This window comes from Panicum virgatum, chromosome 9N (assembly GCF_016808335.1).
Source record: "Panicum virgatum strain AP13 chromosome 9N, P.virgatum_v5, whole genome shotgun sequence".
Lineage (NCBI taxonomy): Eukaryota > Viridiplantae > Streptophyta > Magnoliopsida > Poales > Poaceae > Panicum > Panicum virgatum.
Window position 1 is genome coordinate 2,378,884 of NC_053153.1, and position 19,076 is coordinate 2,397,959.

Here is a 19,076-nt window from a genome sequence, read left to right on the forward strand (position 1 = left end):
ACCTCCTGTACACATGCTCAATCAACACATTAAGCGAACATGGTTTTGTCGTCAAACACCAAAACCCACTTAGGGGCTGTAACATCCCTAAAATTCACTAACCAAATTTACTCGCTAAAAATTGTTTTCAAAACCTATTGCAAGATCTTGAGCTCAGTTTCTTATCATCTAAACTTCATCTTCCACCTAACCACCACCTAATCATTTTCTCTCTTACAATCTACCATTGCAGCCTAGTCCTTCCTTCTCCAAGTTCCTCTTTTCTGTCTATCTTCATCTAGCTCACAAGCAAGTGGTGCACGAGAGCAAACAAGCAGCACATATGCACAAGCAATCCTAGCGCCATCTTCATGCTCGAGCAGCAGCTAGCTGCTGCATTGTAACGACCCGGCCCGGAATAACGGCTAAGATCTACTCTGCAAGTTGAGTAAACCACATCTACTAATTAATCCTCTTGCGCTTTCGTCCTCACTTCGCGCAAAAAGGATCGATCCGAAATTAATTAGCTTCCCGCGACCGGCTATTTAAGCTGGTCTGCTCCTTCCTCCGATTCCGGATCATCGGTCCGGCGCTACAGTGTCCCGCGGTGAACAGTACCCCCGATGCTACAGTGTCAGACGTGCTACAGTACTCGAGCTACAGTACCCGTTATTGGGCCCAGCACATTTCTGCTACAGTCTCGAGCTACAGTACCTCGTCTGCTACTGTACCACCGGCCCAACACTGTTTAACTCGGCCCACTGGCCCACTTAAAGGCTGGGATGTCACATACACCCCCCTTAGAACTCGACGTCCTCATCGAGGCATCGAACCAGCTTACCCATACGGGACAGGAACAGGATCTCCTCTCTTGGCCACGACTGTATGTCCTAGTGCCAATCAACACACGTACACGTCTGTGCGTCCAGTGCTAACGGCGCATCCTCGATGCCCGCGCACTGACCCGCACACGCCCGTGTACATGCTGGGCCCGTGACCCACACCTACCCGTGAAACCGCGAGAGTCGGCTCTGATACCACTGTAACGACCCGGCCCGGGATAACGGCTAAGATCTAATCTGCAAGTTGAGTAAACCACACCTACTAATTAATCCTCTTGCGTTTTCGTCCTCGCTTCGCGCAAAAAAAATCGATCCGGAATTAATTAACTTCCCGCGACCGGCTATTTAAGCTGGTCTGCTCCTTCCTCCGATTCCAGTATGGGATCATCGGTCCGGCGCTACAGCGTCCCGCGATGAACAGTAGCCGATGCTACAGTGCCAGACGTGCTACAGTACTCGAGCTACAGTACCCGTTATTGGGCCCAGCCCAGTTCTACTACAGTGCTCGAGCTACAGTACCTCGTTTGCTGCAGTACCACCGGCCCAACACTGTTCAACTCGGCCCACTGGCCCACTTAAGGCTGGGATGTCACATGCATCCATGCCGTGCTGCATGCCACATGCAAGCTCGTCGGACCAGACCCCCCTACCCGGTTTCCTCCACGCGACGCACGCGCGACAGCCCGGCCCCGCGATGAGACCGCACGCTGCGCTCGGCACCACACCGTGCCGCCCTCGCTCAGTGCGACCCCACGCATGCACACAGCAGCAGCATAGCCATAGCACGCGCTCCACGCGCCCCGGATGCCCGGCGCGCCGCTCGGCCTCTGCCCGAGCCGTCCCGTCGCCTGTACCGCCGCCGCGAATCGCGCCGCCGCTCCACGACGCCGCGCCGACTCCAAAGCGCCATTAATGGCCGACCTCGGAGCTCACCAGCCGGCCACCTGCCCCGCCCTCTCCACCGCCTCTCCCGGCCTATAAATAGGGCCTCTGCGCAGCCCTCGGCCACCACAACCGCCCTCCCCACCGCGTGACCTCTCCCCAGCCTCGCAGCGACGCCGCCATAGCCGCCGTCGCCCACCTCCGCCCGCCGCCGTGGACAGCCCTCCACAGACTGCCTCCGCTCGAGGTGAGTAGGGGAATCGGACCCCCTCAGCCTCCTCTCCGTTTTCCCCCACATCCCGGCCTCCATCACGCCCCGAGGGCCGCCGGCCCATGACCGCCCCCACCTGCGCCCTCCTCTGTTCCACGGGAGAGGGGAGGAGGGCCGCCGGCCCATGACCGCCCCCACCTGCGCCCTCCTCTGTTCCACGGGAGAGGGGAGGAGGAAGAAAGGGCTATTTTGCCCAAAGCCCCCTCCCTTTTCTCATTTTCTGTTAAGAAACCTCCCACCTCTCTCTAGTCCTTTTCCAAAGAAACCCTCCCTGTCCTCCCTATTTAAAGAGATGACCCTCCACTTTACAAAACATTTACACCTAGGCCCCTGCCCTTCTAATATGGCCCGGATATTTTCAGAAATTCCAATAATGACCTTTCCTCTCCCAAAAGTATTTGCAAATAGGCCCTTGAAACCCGGTTTAGCCCATAACCACTCCTTTAACATATCATTTCATGCGCCAAACATCCTCCGATTCCCCCAAAATTAGACCACGCCATTTCTAACATAATTTTGGTCGTGCCATTAGAAAATCACCCAAAAATATCACTCCTATCTCTATATCTTAATTTTTCCTGATTCGAGCTCAATGGTAAAATCTTTATTTTCTTTTTTTCGATTGTGTGCTTGTTTGTGTGCACTGTAGACCACGGTGTGAATGAGGAAGAACCCGTCGACGAGCAGTACCGCGAGCAAGTGTGCGAGGACCAGTACCGCGACTCCGAACCCGAAGGACAGTACCTCGATCAGGACTTCCCGGAAGGCTTTGTGAACGGCAAGTTCAATCTCATCCTTTGATGCATATTTTGTCCCAGTTTCATAAACACAACCTATTGGCCTATTTTCAAAATTGCATATTGTTTTGCTGCTAAAACCTGGTTGGATAGCCACTCCTTGATTGCTTTGACCATTCCTTGATGACCTAGATTTGTCTCTGAATATGAGTTACTCTGTTTGGATGATAAACCTTGCTAAAACGCTTAGGACCCGGTTACTCATTGCACTCCAAATATTATTATTAAATATTTTCAAAACAAAGAAATGTGTGAGTATCAAAAAGGGAAAGGTGGGATGTTTGGAAAACAAAAGAAAGACATGCTTAGATGAGATGGATGGTGATTCCTGTGTGGGACGCCAAATGGTGTGCTTGTATCTGTGTGGTTGAGAAAGGTTGGGAGATATCCATCTTGTCACAATTAAGGACCGAGTTGATGTGTCATCTTGCCTAACTCAACTATCGTGCAAACCACTCGATCGTTGTATGTGGCAACGACTTAGCACAAACCCCACTAGTTAGTCTAATAGCCATCAGGAGAGCTGAGAGCAACGGGTGATCAAGGAGAAGGGATAAGATTGCGGTGACTTATGCCCCGATTAAACCTCGGTGATAGGTCGATGACCCCTTGGTGGATCCCGTGGTGGCTAGTCAGGTCTAGCTAAGGTGGGTAATGGCTTTATTGGGATCTGCACCGACACTAAGGTATTCGTGCTATGGTACCCCGCTTGTGGGTAAAGTTGCACACCTCTGCAGAGTATAAAATCTATTCGAATAGCCGTGCCCATGGTACTGGGCGAGTTAAGGTTTGGTCACACAACTAGTGTTTCTTCTGGGAATGGATAGGTTGTTGTGAGTTGTTTTGGAAAAGTGTCTGGTAGCTGTGCCGTGTGCTACGGCGGATGAGGAGTCCGGTAGCAACTTATAAACTTGGATCCTGTGTGGGTCAACCCTACGTGTCAAAATAATTGTTCTAAAAACCCTTTTCTTTCAAATAAACCTATGCATAAAGATCAGCTTTCCGTAAATTAAACCCTAGCCTTATCCTTGATTTACCCTGTGCATATATTCTGTTTATACCCCCTCCGTGGGTGTGGTTGGACTTGCTGGGTACGTTCGTACTCACCCTTGCTTAATTTTTATAGAGGAAGATCCAGACTTTATTCCCGAGGATGTTGAGTAGGGGTTCCGTTCTGCACCTAACCTTGCCTGTGGATAGGGTCACCCGCAGGAAGCTTCATATGGTGCAAGACTCTGATGACCTCTTCGTGCTTCACGTTCTTGTTTGGGTTATAGTTGTTGTCCTCGCGATAGTGGCGCTTCACTGCCCATTACTGTGTAGAGTTGTACGGTGATGTACCATCTGATGTAATAAATGTGTATCAGCCTTCTCGGACTGATATTTGTATCACATTTAAGTCACCTCTTATGAGGGGACGCTTCAGGGGCCTAGATTCCTTTCAATCTCCCCCTTTTTGGTGATTGATGACAACACCATGTACTTCATTTGATAATCAAAACAAATGTAACTCACTAATATAAAGAGCTCCCCCTAGAAGTATGCCATGAATTTGAATTTCAAATTTGACTTCTCAAACGTCAAATAATGGCAAATGGATACAACTCAAGTAGCTCTTTATATGAATTACAGTGGGGTGAGTGTGTGTGCACTAAAGAATCGAATGTGAATGCATATGACGTTTTCCCGTTGCCGAGGAATGGTTGTTGTAGTTATCTTCGAACCTAGTTTTCCCGTGTATCTTTTCTTTTACCTTTTCTTTTATTCTTTTCCATGGATTCCCTTTCTATCAACCAATTCTCTGCTCCCAAGGGCGAGTTCGCAGAGCCACCACAATCTTCGAAGCCAATCACAGCTTCCAGCTTTGAACTCCTCCCTGGCTTCATAGCCATGGTTCGGGAACAATCCTTCTCGGGTTTTGATGATGAAAACCCCTACCACCACCTACGAGAGTTCGAGCAACTGTGCTCATGTCTGTCAATCGCAGGCATGGCACAAGAAACACTTCGTTGGAAGTTGTTTCCTTTCTCCCTTGCTGAGAGAGCGAAACAATGGTACGACCATAACGTAGGGAAGGTAAACGAAGAATGGGAAGAGCTAAGAGATAGGTTCTGTCTTGCGTTCCTCCCGATTGCTCGCATTGCTTCCCTACGAAAAGAGATCCTCGACTTTCGTCAGGATGAGAAGGAGTCCATAGGTGCAGCCTGGGCCAGGTTTTCCAAGCTAACTCATGTTGGCCCAAACTTGTCTATCCCTGACCATGTGCTGCTTCAACACTTTTGGTTAGGGCTTAGCAAGGAATCTGCCCTACAGCTTGATATGACCGCAGGAGGGTCGTTCGCACATAAAACCACAGCCGAAGGAGAAGCTCTCTTGGATCGTATTCTAGAGAACACATCCATCACCGAAACCCTTCCAGCAGCGGGATCCTCAAGACATGAGGAAGTTATGTTGGTTGATTCTACATCCCGATCTCCCACTCACCTAGAGCCAACCACTGAACCTTCCCCCGAACCAGAAACAACAGAGGAAGAAGAAATTCAACCTCCAGAGTTTCCTTTCAACATCGAGGAGGACGTTTTTCAAAACTTTGAAAACACCTCAATGTATCCTCATGAGAAGAGACCACCAGTTCCTAAAGAACCCATACCCCCTCCGGATATAGCCTCCCTGAAAGAGGCAGTCAAAGGGGTAATGGCTGTTATGAACAGTGATTGGGAACACGAAGGGGAAATGTCACCCGAAGCAATTCGGATCCAAAACCCATCGTACTCCCTTCCCTGTTTCATCCAAGGAACTACTATCTCAGTTCTCTATAGTCCTACGGTTGGAGCAAACATCATGTATGTATCTTTTGTGCTTAGCCATCTGAGCGACGATCCTTTGCTCCCAACCTTGAGATCCCTATGGGTTGGACCTCGTTCCACCATTGAAGGGATCGGAATCTTGCACAACGTACCTGTTTGGTACGAAAAAGCAGAAATTGCCCTGGATTTCCACGGCTTTGAAGTCCAAGACTTCGATGTTTTAATCGGGCAACCCATCGAGAAGTTGTTCCAAATCATCTCCTCATCAGGAACCCTGGACGTAACTCTTGGGGGTAGAGATTTTAGCTCACCAATCCTTCGGTCTAAGGATTCTTTCGCCGAATCTATGCCCCAAGAAGAACAAGTTGACGAAGTGCAAGTCATTTTCCCAGCCAAAACTCCTGAGTCTTCTTTAGAAAAAGATGCTAAACCTTTCATTCAAAAAGAAGACGATCAGGAAGAAACCTTTGAGTTACCAACATTTCTTCAAAAATCTTCACAAAGGAGCTTCAATGATGAATTTAGGGAAAATGCTTTTGCCACTCCAAACCCTTGCTTAGAAACTCCAATGGAGGAGCTTCATGTTAACCACGATCTGCTCGAGGAAGTGAAGTTCGTATCCCTGTTCGTTTCATCTAACCCTATCTCTCATCTTTATGAAACTGAACAACCTCCATCACCCTCGAGTAAGATTAAGCCTTGTCCCTCTGGCCCAATGTTTCACTTAGTATCTCTTGAAAAGGAGAACTTTTGTGCCATGGACATCCCTCAGACTTTGGAATCCAAGACAGAAGAGTCCACAAATTGGCAAGAAAACTTTGAATTTCCTCAAGATTCATGCCCACATAAGGAATCACCAGAGTCCATCTCTCCTAGTGCCACGTGCTCCCACCAGGATTCCAACCACCTCTTGATCTCTCCTAGTAAAATGTATAGAAGGATGGCTGTAGATGCTTTCGTTTATCGTAAGCATAGCAGGTTTCGTGGAAGCACTATGGCACTAACCTTGCAACTCGAACGCAATCAACAAATGGTGGTGAAGGTGGGAACTACATCACCAATATTAGCTGCAGGAAGAAGCCCCATGGTCAAGCTTATGACCTTAAACAAAGCACTACCGGGAGATAACCCAACTATTTATATTAAAAAAATCCATCTCTAAAAAAAGTAAGAGCATGTTTGTAAGACAGTATGCACCTTCGAGTATTTTTGGTCGCTAACCCTTTCAGGTTAAGATTAAAAAGAACGAAGGACATGAGACGCCCAAGAACATGGGAACTGCTCCAACTAGATGCTGGGGATTACTCTGAAGGAAACACCAACACCACACACTTGACTCTTGGTGTCCCGACACACAAAAGTTCAAGTGTGGGGGAAGTTGGTGGGCAAATCACTTCAAGTTCTATTCAAGGAGTATCCTAGTTTACAGAAGGATCAGCTCTCACTTTCTTAAAAAAAGAGAAAAAATGAAATGATGAAAAGAAGAAGAAAAAAAAGAAAACAAAAAAGAAGTGAGCTAGGAAGGGAGTGAGATGAGCCAGCAAGATCCACGCAAGTCAAAAGGCCGTCATGTGCACATACCTTCAAGCTGTGGCCTTACACATCAGCAAGAAAAACATTCTGCCGCCTAGCTCCACCCATCCTTGCTCTCGCACACGCTTGCAAAGCCTCACCAGAGTCCTCATCCGCTCTAAGTAGCCCAAGCTCACACACCAAAGGAATGCCTCTCTTCTGGTCCGAGGCTTTGACCCCTCCACTCCATTTTAGCACCCACTCGCACATGCGAAAGGAGATGTATTTTGCGCCTCCAATCATCGTGCCAATGGAGCATGCCACCAAGGCCTAGGGTTCCTGCACACTAGTCGTGTGTGTGACCCAGCCTTGCTGTCACCTGAGTCAGCATGGTCTATGCGTCCTCCTTCACTTCAGCTCGCATAAAAAATGGAGGAGTCATCGACAACCAAGTATGACCATGCCGCCACTGCAAGCAATATCAATATCGAGACATCCATCCTACATGCAGGTGGTAAGTGCACCCAGGTATGTAACTCCGAGTTCACCAGTCTCCTTTTGAACATAACTTGATCTTCGAAATTCATGCTTCCTTTATTTTTGCTCATATGCTCTGGTTTGGATGTCTTCTAGCTAGATGCATCCATAGGCTTTTTAAATTAAGCATGGTGCTTAGGTTAAAACAACCTTCTTTTATCAAATTAGATATGGTGTCGAGTTTGGTTAATGAACCGTTGAGTTAATACTATCATGAACTTTGGATGCATATCTTTTTGTGGACTAACCCCTGTAGGAAATTTTCAAAATTTGACAGGTAAGTCCTCAAGTTCATGATGGAGATAAACAAAGGCGCGGGAGGCAAGCCAATAAAAGTTGCACAACATGCAAGGGAAGCACAGATCACCATCCCAGGGTGCACTATGAGTCTAGTGTCAAAATGCTCCTTTACGTTTGTGCAAGTTTTATCCCAGCCTTATTTAAAAATACAAATTTGGTGAACAACAAAAAAAAGAAGAGATAAATATCTGTTGATAACCAAAAAGAGGAAATATCTCTCTTTAGAAAAAATGAAATAAAATAATGGCAAGCAACCTGGGATCCATGCAATTTGAACTTTGGAATATGATCTTAATTAACCATGGATGTGAACAACAAATAAAAAAAAATGATGGAATACTTTCAAAGAAAAAAAATAGGCATTTCTTGAATATTTGTTGTCCACTAACCTTTTGTAGGGAATGAAAAGAATGCAACCAAGGAGCAGCGTGAACACCCTAACACTCATACAGCCCTCCTTTGTCCAAGAGGGAGACAGACGCACAAGGAGCCAAGCAGAATGAAGTGCAAAGTTTGGCTTTATGAATATAGAGCTTAACTCTTGCATCTTTGTTCAGCGATTGATAAGTTCCATCAGGTAAAGATTCCACATACCTTGTGCATCCTCATTCATTTCTTCACCCTGCAAAGTTACCTTTGATGCCTAGTTTGCCATAATACAAAGAAAATAAAAAAAATACAAATACAAATAATGAAAATAATAATAAAAAGAAACTTAGGCACTTAAGCATTTCATGCACCTTGCCTCAATAAAAATTTGACTCCCCGGTAATTCAAAACCAGTAGAGTCCTTGTTTGTATTGTCTTCCTTTTGAATAAAAGCAGGTACAAGAATAAGTGTGGGGGAGATCTTTCAAAGACGCCATTTGCAAACTCATTTAAGATCTCTCCCCCAACATGTTGCACAACATCGCCGTTCCTGCACGGTGAAGAACAGGACAGATGGGATCCAGAGAGGGATGACCGAACCTCTGGTTCGATCAAACCAACTCTGATTTCCCTCAGTCACCTCTTCTTCCTCTTCAAATGATGGTTTGTGCAAACACACTCCTCATACTCCCTAAGTCTTTGGGTTTAATTGATTTTAATGCTAATCACTAAAATTGAACTCAATAAACCTGGCCAATCATCTCATGCACTCCATGCGCTTTATGATAAACTTACATACTCTTTATTCCTCGAATTTCACCTTGTTCTTGTAAACTAAAACATGATAGGGAACCCATGCTATCTAATAATTGACTTTTGAGATATGGTTAAAACGAATGGAACCTAGTTCTTCCTTGCAAAGTACTTAGGATTTCTTTTATAAAATTTAAAAATTCAACAGCATGGCTCCTCATTTGTTTATGAAATTCCTATCCAAGGTCATATGTTGTTCGAAATTGAAAACCCTCTACATATGCAACTTGTTATCTCATTGAGCTTTGTCAAATTGTTGTGACCCTTGGTGAGATACATTTCATACTCCCATGATCAAGATCACGTACACCCCACATATATTCTGCCAACTTTTACACTGGAAGTTGCGCGATAACATTTCACCCATCCATCCATTTTCATCCCAGTAAATAAAACTCCATTTTATTCATGACTACTCTCTCCAAGTTATCATTTCAAGACGAAGGACATGGGCTGTGCAAAAAGAAATAAATGCCATGCTCAAGAAAGCATGATGAAAAAAAAGTGTTGGACACATGAAGGTCCAAAGTATATATAAAAAAAAGAGAGAAAGAGAGTTGGACACATGAAGGTCCAAGTATTCAAAAAAAGAGAGAGAGAGAAAGATAGCCCATGTCCAAAGAAAGAAAGAGAGAGATAGTTCATGAAAGGAGTCCACACACCATCCATACAAAAATATTCACACACATGCACATCTTGATCAAGGTTTATGACTTGTTTCTCCTTCGGATCCAGTTTTTGACTTAGCAACATATGAGGAACAAGTATACCTTCAACTTTCTCCCTACCCCGAGCTCCACATAAGCCTTTTTAGAGGTAGGAGAAAAAGAAGGCAACACTTTGCCTTGGTGAGGAATTCAAAAAAAAAGCAAAAAAAAGAGAGATTTGAGAGAACAAACTGAGGAGCTAAGCTATGTTTGATTTTAAAAATTCATAAAACCCAAGTATCTGAGTACGGGAGACTAAGGAACCTGAAGTTTAAACCATTCCAAGTTTCAATTATCAAGATAAGTATGGTAGACACTTAAAAAGTTCACAAGTCTGGGAGAAAAACTTGGAATAACTTGTATACATGATTCTTCAAAGGAGTTGCATCCACCTTAGTCTTCGCCTCTTTACTCAAGGACAAGCAAAGGTAAGTGTGGGGGTGTTGTTGACGGTCCTTAAGTCAGAAATAAAGTCGTCAACTCCTACAGTTTTTCATAACATTTAAACACCAAAAGTAGTAATAGGGCTTATCGCTAACCATTTCCACGAGTTTTGGTGATTCTTGGATTGCAGGCACCCATACGCGGAATAAGGCAAAAACATACAAAAGACGCAACACGAATGCATAGAATATCCAATCCTGCATCACACTTACAAAGAGGGCCCACAAGACAGAGCAAACCGACGAATGAAGCCCCCGGCACCGACATATACTGAAGAGGGCCCACCTACCAGTGACCTTGCAAAGGACGGTGGCTAGAGGCGGCAGTGGGGTGTCGGCCGAACCCCAGGTTCGGCCGAACCTAGACGGGCTCCCGGCCCCCTCATCTTTGGAAGGAAAGTCTCCACCGCCATCCCAACGTCGGTTACCAGCGTTCCGCCCTTTTCTCACCCGGGAACCGACCTCTCCAAGCTATAAAAGGGCCTCCACTCACCCCTCTCAAGTCAATTCACCATTCCCATTTCATTTTCATACACTTCAAGGAGGAGAAGTAGTAGTAGTGTTCCACTTGTATCTTTAGAGTAGGGAGTGTGCGAGGAGGAGGGTCGGAGAAGAGCCGGACTTGTCGGCCTCTCTTTGTCTTGTACCTCGACGGGTACGAATCACTTAAGTATTCGGAGTATCTTCTGTTAAGTTCTTGGTTTAGTATTCTTAAGTTATTTATTCGTTTACAGGTTCATCGTACGTTCTTGTAACGTATGCTCTGGTAGAGGGCCCCTGATAAAGATGGGTAACCCTATACGCCGCTAGAGTAGTAATCGAAGGATTAGACATGTTATATAGGCCCTAGATTGCCTTTGTTTGCCTCGTACTCTACAATATTGCGGGGTAGACCGCAGGTGGTGACAGCCCTGTCGGTCCGCTACGAACCTGCTTCATGGTTAGTGCACTCCCCCCTGTCCGGGTACGGCGTAGAGCAACAAGCCGGAGGTCCCTAACAGTACCTGGGTCAGACTGGTGCCCAAAGTAAACGAGTGAAAGCCTAAGTCTACCTTACCTTGATCCTTATCTTTAGATAAACCACGCTACCCAAAGCTCTCCTACTTCTTGTTCTCCTGGGTTAAACTAGCTTGAAGGTCGTTACACATTCATTCCCTGTGGAAATTACGATACCCTGAATACTTCCGGGTGAAGTGCTACAACAGTATCTTCTGTGTGCTTGCCAATTATTCTGTGAACATTAAGAAATACCAATAGTCCTTATCGTCCTCACCCGTCAGATTGATGGGACAATCGGGAGAGTGTTCGCCCGACATCTTCTTTTGTTCTCCAAGCGGTTAAGCTCAAACATGGAGAACCTTGCTCTGATACCAATTGAGAGGATTTGATGATGCCTAGATTGGGGGTGAATAGGCTAAATCTGAAATTAAAACACTTAAAATCTGATCAGTAACAGGTGACCCAGACTGTCCGGGGTTTGGGTCCGGATACTCCGGACTATCCGGGTGAGAAACCCGGACTATTCGGGTCATAGTGCAACGTGCTCAAAAATAGATAAATGAAGTGTGTAACTTGAATCGAATGAACTAGAGGTTACCAGTATGTGCTTTTAAGACAGTTCTACCAGGCAAACTAGACAAGAACCTTGTAAACAAGTAGATCGACCTCAAACCCTAACAAAGTTGACTTGCAAACAAATATCAAGTAAATAAGTAAAGAGATAACAAATGACACACAATTTATTTCCCGAAGTTCACACCCGAAGGTGCTACGTCTCCGTTGAGGATGAGTTCAAGAGACGGTGCTCAAGAACCTCTATGCTCCTCACTCAAGGGCGAGACCAACGCTCAAGCCCGAGGTCACTTACTATGGATTCCTCAGAAAGGAATGAAGCTTACAAACTTCCCGTGGAGCTCACAATGCAGCTTGAGCACTCACGAGCACGCCTAGCCGTCTAGGAGCTCAAAGCTCCAAGAGTAATAGACTTGAATCCGCGGACTCGATGAAGAACTAGTGCTCAAGGGATGGAATGGATGCTCACTAGCTCGAATCTCTTCTCTTGCTAGTCTCTCACTTGAATCCCTCAAGAAATCTCTCAAGAATCAAAGGGAGGGAGTGAGAGAGCTTGTTCTAGGGTTAGCACTTGGTCTGATACGAAATGAGCAAGAGAGAGGGTGAGAGAGGGAGTAAGAGGGGTATTTATACCCCTCACTCTGAAAAATAGCCGTTGGCTGAAAGGTACCCGGATACTCCGAGAAAGATGTCCGGATACTCCGGACACCTGGACTATCTGGGCTAAAGTCCGGACAATCCGGACTCAGCTCACAAACTCACTAACGACTACTTCTTTTTGGATTTTGTGTGATAGAGATCTCTCATAGGATTTGTTTAGGTTCCTTGAGCACTAGAACATAGTCACAACCTTTGAATCAACGTCCCCCTTGATAGTACGGCGTCCCTATACTCAATTCATAAATCAAAAATCTAATTCTAGAGTTTATATCCACACCGCTTTTTCATTTCCTTTTTGAGGGGGCGTACTTCATCATTCTCAAACGTTTATCCAACCGTAACTCCTGCACACATGCTCAATCAACACATTAAGCGTACATGGTTTTGTCGTCAAACACCAAAACCCACTTAGGGGCCTAGATTCCTTTCAATATGTAATCCTCATAATTTGTGTTGTAAACGTTGCAAAAAATCTTTGCCCAAAATATTTTTGGGAACTAAACGCGCTCTAAATTCTATCCGACGCCGATTGAATAATTCTCTTTTGTTGTTCTTTTCCTTCTAGGTTAAGTCTCTATTGCCTTCGATCCCTCCACCTTCCTCCTCTCTTGTTGCCCTGTTTAGTTCCCCATTCAAAATTTTTCACCTATACATCAAAGAGAATCTTACATGCAGGAAATATTAAATATAGACGCAAAATAACTTATTACACGGATGGGCTGTAAATTGCAAAATAAATTTAATGAGCATACTTAATCCATAATTTGCAACATTAATGCTACAGTAACCATATGCGATTCATGTATTAATTACCCTCTAATTATCCTCGTTAGATTCGCCTTGTGATTTCTAGGCGAGATATGTAATTAGTTTTATAATTAATCTATATCTACCACTCCTAAACGGTAAGATCCTCTTAGCAAAAAAAATTTGCCAAAATTTTTCACCAACTAAACACCCTCTTAAATTTGTTTCTTTTCCTTGAGATTTTTGTGCAGTGTTGCTGCGGTTTCTTGTATGGGAGATTGCTGCGGGATTTTTTACCTCCTCGCGATTTCCCCATGTACCTTTGTTGGATTCTTTATTTGGCTTATTCTTGCTCTGCGTCTTTCCCTGCTACGGCCTATCAAACGAAGACATATCTTGACGTACATGATTTAGTCGGTCCAATCAGATCCGCGGTTATAATATACGTTATACAATCTCTATCTATAAAACAAACAAGTCATCTTATTCTAATTAGAAAGTGCATTAGAAAGTGCATGTGCAAACAATAATCAATTAGTAGTTCACATATGGGTAATAAATAGGAGTAAATATGATTTTTTTTGTTAATTTATCCTAGAATCTTTAAGATGACTTATTTTTTGGATGGAGGGAGTACTTGCTACTTTTTCGTACTTTCAGTTTCAGCACATTCATCTCCTAAATTCTGTGCTTGTCCATGCGCATGGGCGCGCGCAAAACACTAGTTCTGATGATTGCTGCCTTATCAGATGTCCTGGGCGGGCCTTCGGATAGATTGATCGCTACCGTTTCCTACCATCCTTTTGTTATAGTCTTACTATTACTAATCAGAGGTTTCTTTGAAGCCTCCACGTGAAGCTAACTAGGATCCTAGGTGGACACTTTAAAAAAAAATAGAGAAGTTCTAAAAATTCTCACAAAAATCAGAAACATCTTGCCATCCATCTAACTACTCTAATCATAATAGTCATTGGATGTGTTATCTTTTCTAATAAATTAGTCACCCCTGCCATTATAAAATAGACTAAAGTAACCCCCTAAATATGTATCTAAATTACCCACCTCTACTATTATAAAAAATCAAAAAATAACCCCTAATCTTTGTATAAATTACCCACCTATGCTATTAAAACAATAATACAAAATGGCCCCTAAATTTGCATATAAATTATCAAATTAAATCATTATTAAAAGTTAAAGTAACCACTAAATATTAATCTAAATTATATAATTATAATAAAATATTAAAGTATATCAATATAAAATTCTAAATTATTATTTTTATCATTATATATATATATACCTATTGTCTATTCAACACCCCCCGCCGGCGCCGCCCAACTCCAGCGAGTAAAAGCCACCCAGGTTATTACTTCCTCACCACCACCATGTGACTCGCAACATCAATGTAATTAAAAGTGCATAATGGCTTCTAATTTACGGTGTTGAATAGTATTCAACACGCTCCGTGATGAAAATCCCACTTCCGTAAAACCAAAGCATCAATTTTCTCCTAGAATCCCGCTTCCCTAAAATCAAGGTATTCATTTACTCCTATTGCACTAAATCTGAAGCAATAAAACTCTGGTAGCATTCGGTGTAAATACCTGAAACAAGACCATAAAAACTCCTAATCAATAAAAACAGGCCTCCACTCTCTATCCACCGTTGATGGTTCATTATAATCCTCCCATTCTCTCTTCCCTGTTCTTTCTAAGTTGGCTGCACAGCAAGGTGAAATCAGGCGGCAGGGCCGGGGATGGCCCTTTACCCCTCGCATATCGGTAAGCCATTGTCGATCGAATCCCTCCCACATCACGAGCTCCCTCCATACTCCATAGAGCAGATCTCAGGTGGCGATGCAGCATGAGCTGTGTATCTCCTTCAGGCTACATAGTCGACCTCGTAGGTCACCTTCGTTGTCCTCCCGGCTCTAACGCCCCATGTGCCAGCGGCCCGCCTCATTACCGAGCCCCAGGTTAGCCTGATCCGTGTGGCTTTATCCCAAAATATCGCAGGTTTTGTGCTAATGCGAATGGTTTTGGATTTCTTTCCCAGGATTTATGCACAGGTGGTGCTGCATCATCCTATAGCTACAACTAGTCACTTTCAATTTTATTGTGTTTGCTTGCTGCTAAATTTCTGATCCTGGTTTTCCCTGTTGTGTGCAGATGGTGAACCTTGCAAAGTCATAAAATTGCACCCTTTTTCAAAGCAGGATGCTCTTGCAGCTGATGTAGCGAGGGATCATCTCTACGTCCATCTGCGGTATGGTGCACATGGCTCTCTTATCCAAATTTATTCCCCCCTAGCCTGCAGCAAAGAGACGTATTTGTGCAACATTTCGACAGACCGAAATATTGTTTTCTTGCACATATACTACCCGCGATAAGTGTCCATGTGTATTCATATACGATGAAAGAGATAAAAACACTAATTCATAAATAAATAGTTTAATTAAATATATATATCAAACACGCATGGAGGTGTGTTGCAAATGAAATATATTGTATATTTTATAGTATGCGTTAGAATATTCAATAGATGAGAGTGCGTGAGACAGATAATTATAGTTAATATTTGTATAATTTATTTTTAGAATAACTCTAATTAGTCTGTGTGGGAGCACGGGTTGATAGCCTAGTTTTCATACAGGATGGATTTGCTCATTAACTGTACCGAGGTGAAAATTCATCTCTTATTCTTCCGCCTGGTCTGCAAAAGATTTCAAATGATACCCACCACAACAGGGTAACAAAGCAGCGCCCAAAATCGGCATTTCCTTGCCTTAACCCATTTCCGAGATTGGAAGACATCCAATCCAAACTAGTACAAAGACAATAAGCTAGTAGGACGGACAAAGAGACGCTAAGGCGCTGAAGTGCCAGACGTCTCTTACCAAGCTCTCCATGCTCCGCACGAATCTGCAGAGCTCATCGTTCTCCTGATCATCAAATTCCACCGTGGCGCGGAGGACGGCGCTGCCCTGTCTCTCGGCTTCTCTGAGGATGTCTGCCCAAGATGCTAGCCACTCGCGGTCGTTTAGGTAGCTGTTCTCTGCCTGCTTGACGGCCGTACAGATCGCAGGAAGTGCGCCTCGGAGCCTGTTGATCATGCTGGGAGCTGATGCGTTGGACGGCTCGTCTACCATCGCGGCGAAGCTATACGTATTACTACCCTGGGGCTTCGACATGAGCCTGAACCAGAGCTTTTTGCGCGGGGGACTCGGCGCTTCCCCCGGGGAGGTGTCCTCCTGGGCTGCGACTGCGACATTCTCCGTCTTCTTCTCCAACTGTTTTTGCTCTGTCTTTTGCAAGACCTCAAGCTGAAGGAGCCTTACGAACTCCCCAATGTCCGCTGAGAGCTGTCCTAGCTTCTCCACCGTGGCGTTCAGCCTCTCCATGCCCTCGTCTTCGCTCGGGAAGAGCATCATTCTAGCGCTGTGGATGCCCTGCGCCATTCCCGACAGAGCAATCCTGGTGAAAGACAGAGCAGTACCTGTAGCTGTAGCTGTAGCAGGAGAAGCAGTACTGGTAGTAGAAGAAGATGCGCCATCGTGCGGCTTATCGGCGTTGCCGGCGGCGGCTTGAGCATCGCTGGCTCGACTCCTGAAGCTGGCAAGCACCTGGTCGCCCTCCGAGGTGGCGTCCTTGAGCTTGTCGCGCCACCGGATCAGCCAGGTGTTCTCGACGGCGTGCTTCTCGGACGCCTCGACCGCGCTGTGGATCTTGATGAGCAGCATCTCCAGCCGCTGCAGCTTCTCGTCGGCGGTAGCCTGCTTGCCGAACTTGCCGATGAGCCCGGAGAGCGCCCTGCCGGCGAACTCGCCGGTCACGGCGGACGCGACGGAGTTAACTACTGTCTGTTCTGCTGCCATCGCTGAAGCGATTACCTCGAACCAGAAGGCGTACGTGATTATCAACAAGCGAAGATCAACCAAGCCGAATCATTTGGAAGCTAGGCTTTGCATCAGGTGGGGTGGGGTGGGTAGTTAGTTCGTCGTTCCTGAGGATGGTTTTTTTTGGGGGGGCTGGTCTTAAAACCTGTCCATGCGCATTGTTTGTATCACCTTATGTTTAGTTAATATCGTGATATATTTCACCAAAAAATCTTACATGCATGGCTTATTAAACGAGGTCTATTTGCAAAAAAAAAATCACAAATAGGTGCCAATTTGCGAGCCGAATCTAATGAGTCTAATTAGTCCATGATTAGATACAATAATACTACAGTAACTATGCTCTAATCATCTTCTAATCTTACGATCAAAGGCCTTATTAAATATATTAACTGCTATAGTACCATATGCGGAGGTAGTTTTGTAATTAGACTTCATTTAATTTCTCTAATTAGTAGTCAAATCTGCGAAAAATTTCACCAAACTTTTTTCACGCCCAAACCAAACACGAGAGATCACATAGTTCGCATGCGGGATCACATAGTTCGAGAGGTGAAGAACCCAACAAAGCCATAATCCTCGTCATTAAACTTTCAGGAAAAGTTGGATTTTCAAATGGTTTGACAGTGTAAAGTCGTTTTTTTACTACAAAATAGTTTGTGGATCATGAACAGATTTGGATGGAATTATAAAGGTTACTTAACCAACCCGTTGTAGTACTTCTTGCAGTGTGCAAAGCTAGAAACCACAAGGATTTGTAGACTGTTAGCCGCAAAGTTCGTATCGCCTTACCAATTTCGGGGGGGGGGGGGGGGGGGCGGCGGCAAAGATGCTTGGGAGACGCTGCCACTCTATTCGCTGGACTGGAGCTAGAGCTGGTGGCTGGAGTGGTGTAAGATAAAAATACTGTTGACTGGCTGGTGGCTGGTGGCTGGAAGCTGGTGCTAGAACAATCTGAGAGGAAAACACTATTGGGCTGGAGGCTGCTAGAGCTGCCGAACAGAGTGATTATCCGCTAGCGTCGCAGGCACCTCGACAAGTGCCAGCCGCTCCGCGGTTGGAGGTCAGGTCTCCCTGCCATTGGGTATCTGCAGTGTATGTCAAGGTCCCCCCATTCGTTTCCCGTTGTTGTGAAATTTCAACCACATGGAGTATGAAAATTAGCGAGGTGGTGGATGTCACTCTACGCATGAGTTGTTCAACTAGTCGAGAACTGACGAGTCTAGAGGCACAAGTCAGGTTGTTTCAATGGCCAGGGGATCATTTCTTTCACGTTGCCAGTATGGCATCTGAGCAAGTTTTTTACAACAGTTTCACTGAATGGTTGCCTTATCCGATTACTGGCTGCCACTCAGACATATTCATGAGATCGTGTGTGACACCACCATAAAATTTTGTTCAGCTAAATAGCAGTGCGTACATTTTCATTGCGGCATGATAACAGAGCTATTAGTCCATTCCAAGTAAACATTAATTCAGAACATTGACCCGGTACCGCCCTGCCAAAGGATCTACTTTCTCTTCTGTTAATAAGTGCCAACATAGCTCTTGACCTCAGTAGACTGTAACTTCCCCTCAACTCTAGTTTACATAATTGCTGATAAACAGCTTCCACCTGAAATCAGTCTACCATATGAACCATAGTCAGATATTAACTTGAGACAACCTCATTTTGTTATTGTTGATTGACTAAAGTTGTCGGTATCTAAATAAACTGAAAGAAATTGTAACTTTGTACAAACGAGAAAAACATAGTTTATTAGCTGTTACTCACTTATGGCAGACTGCTTGTTAGCATTTGCATAACTGTGCTACCTCGTTGATTTCTTGGTGGAAAATTCCTGCAGGAGGTGTAGCAGAAGCATTTGCTTTTTAGAGTCTTGTTAAAAAGCTTACCTGTAACCTGTCAAATGCATATACCCTACTATTTGTCAAGAAAA

General features: G+C 44.8%; 1 long non-coding RNA gene across 1 annotated transcript; it reads right to left on the bottom strand.

Annotated features, from left to right (window-relative positions):
• Nucleotides 1-18,376: 18,376 nt before the first annotated feature.
• On the bottom strand, nucleotides 18,377-19,076 carry LOC120693554. Its single transcript, XR_005683020.1, has 2 exons — nucleotides 18,911-19,076; nucleotides 18,377-18,762 (listed from the first exon to the last, which is right to left on the bottom strand). It is a non-coding gene; the product is annotated as an uncharacterized LOC120693554 (long non-coding RNA).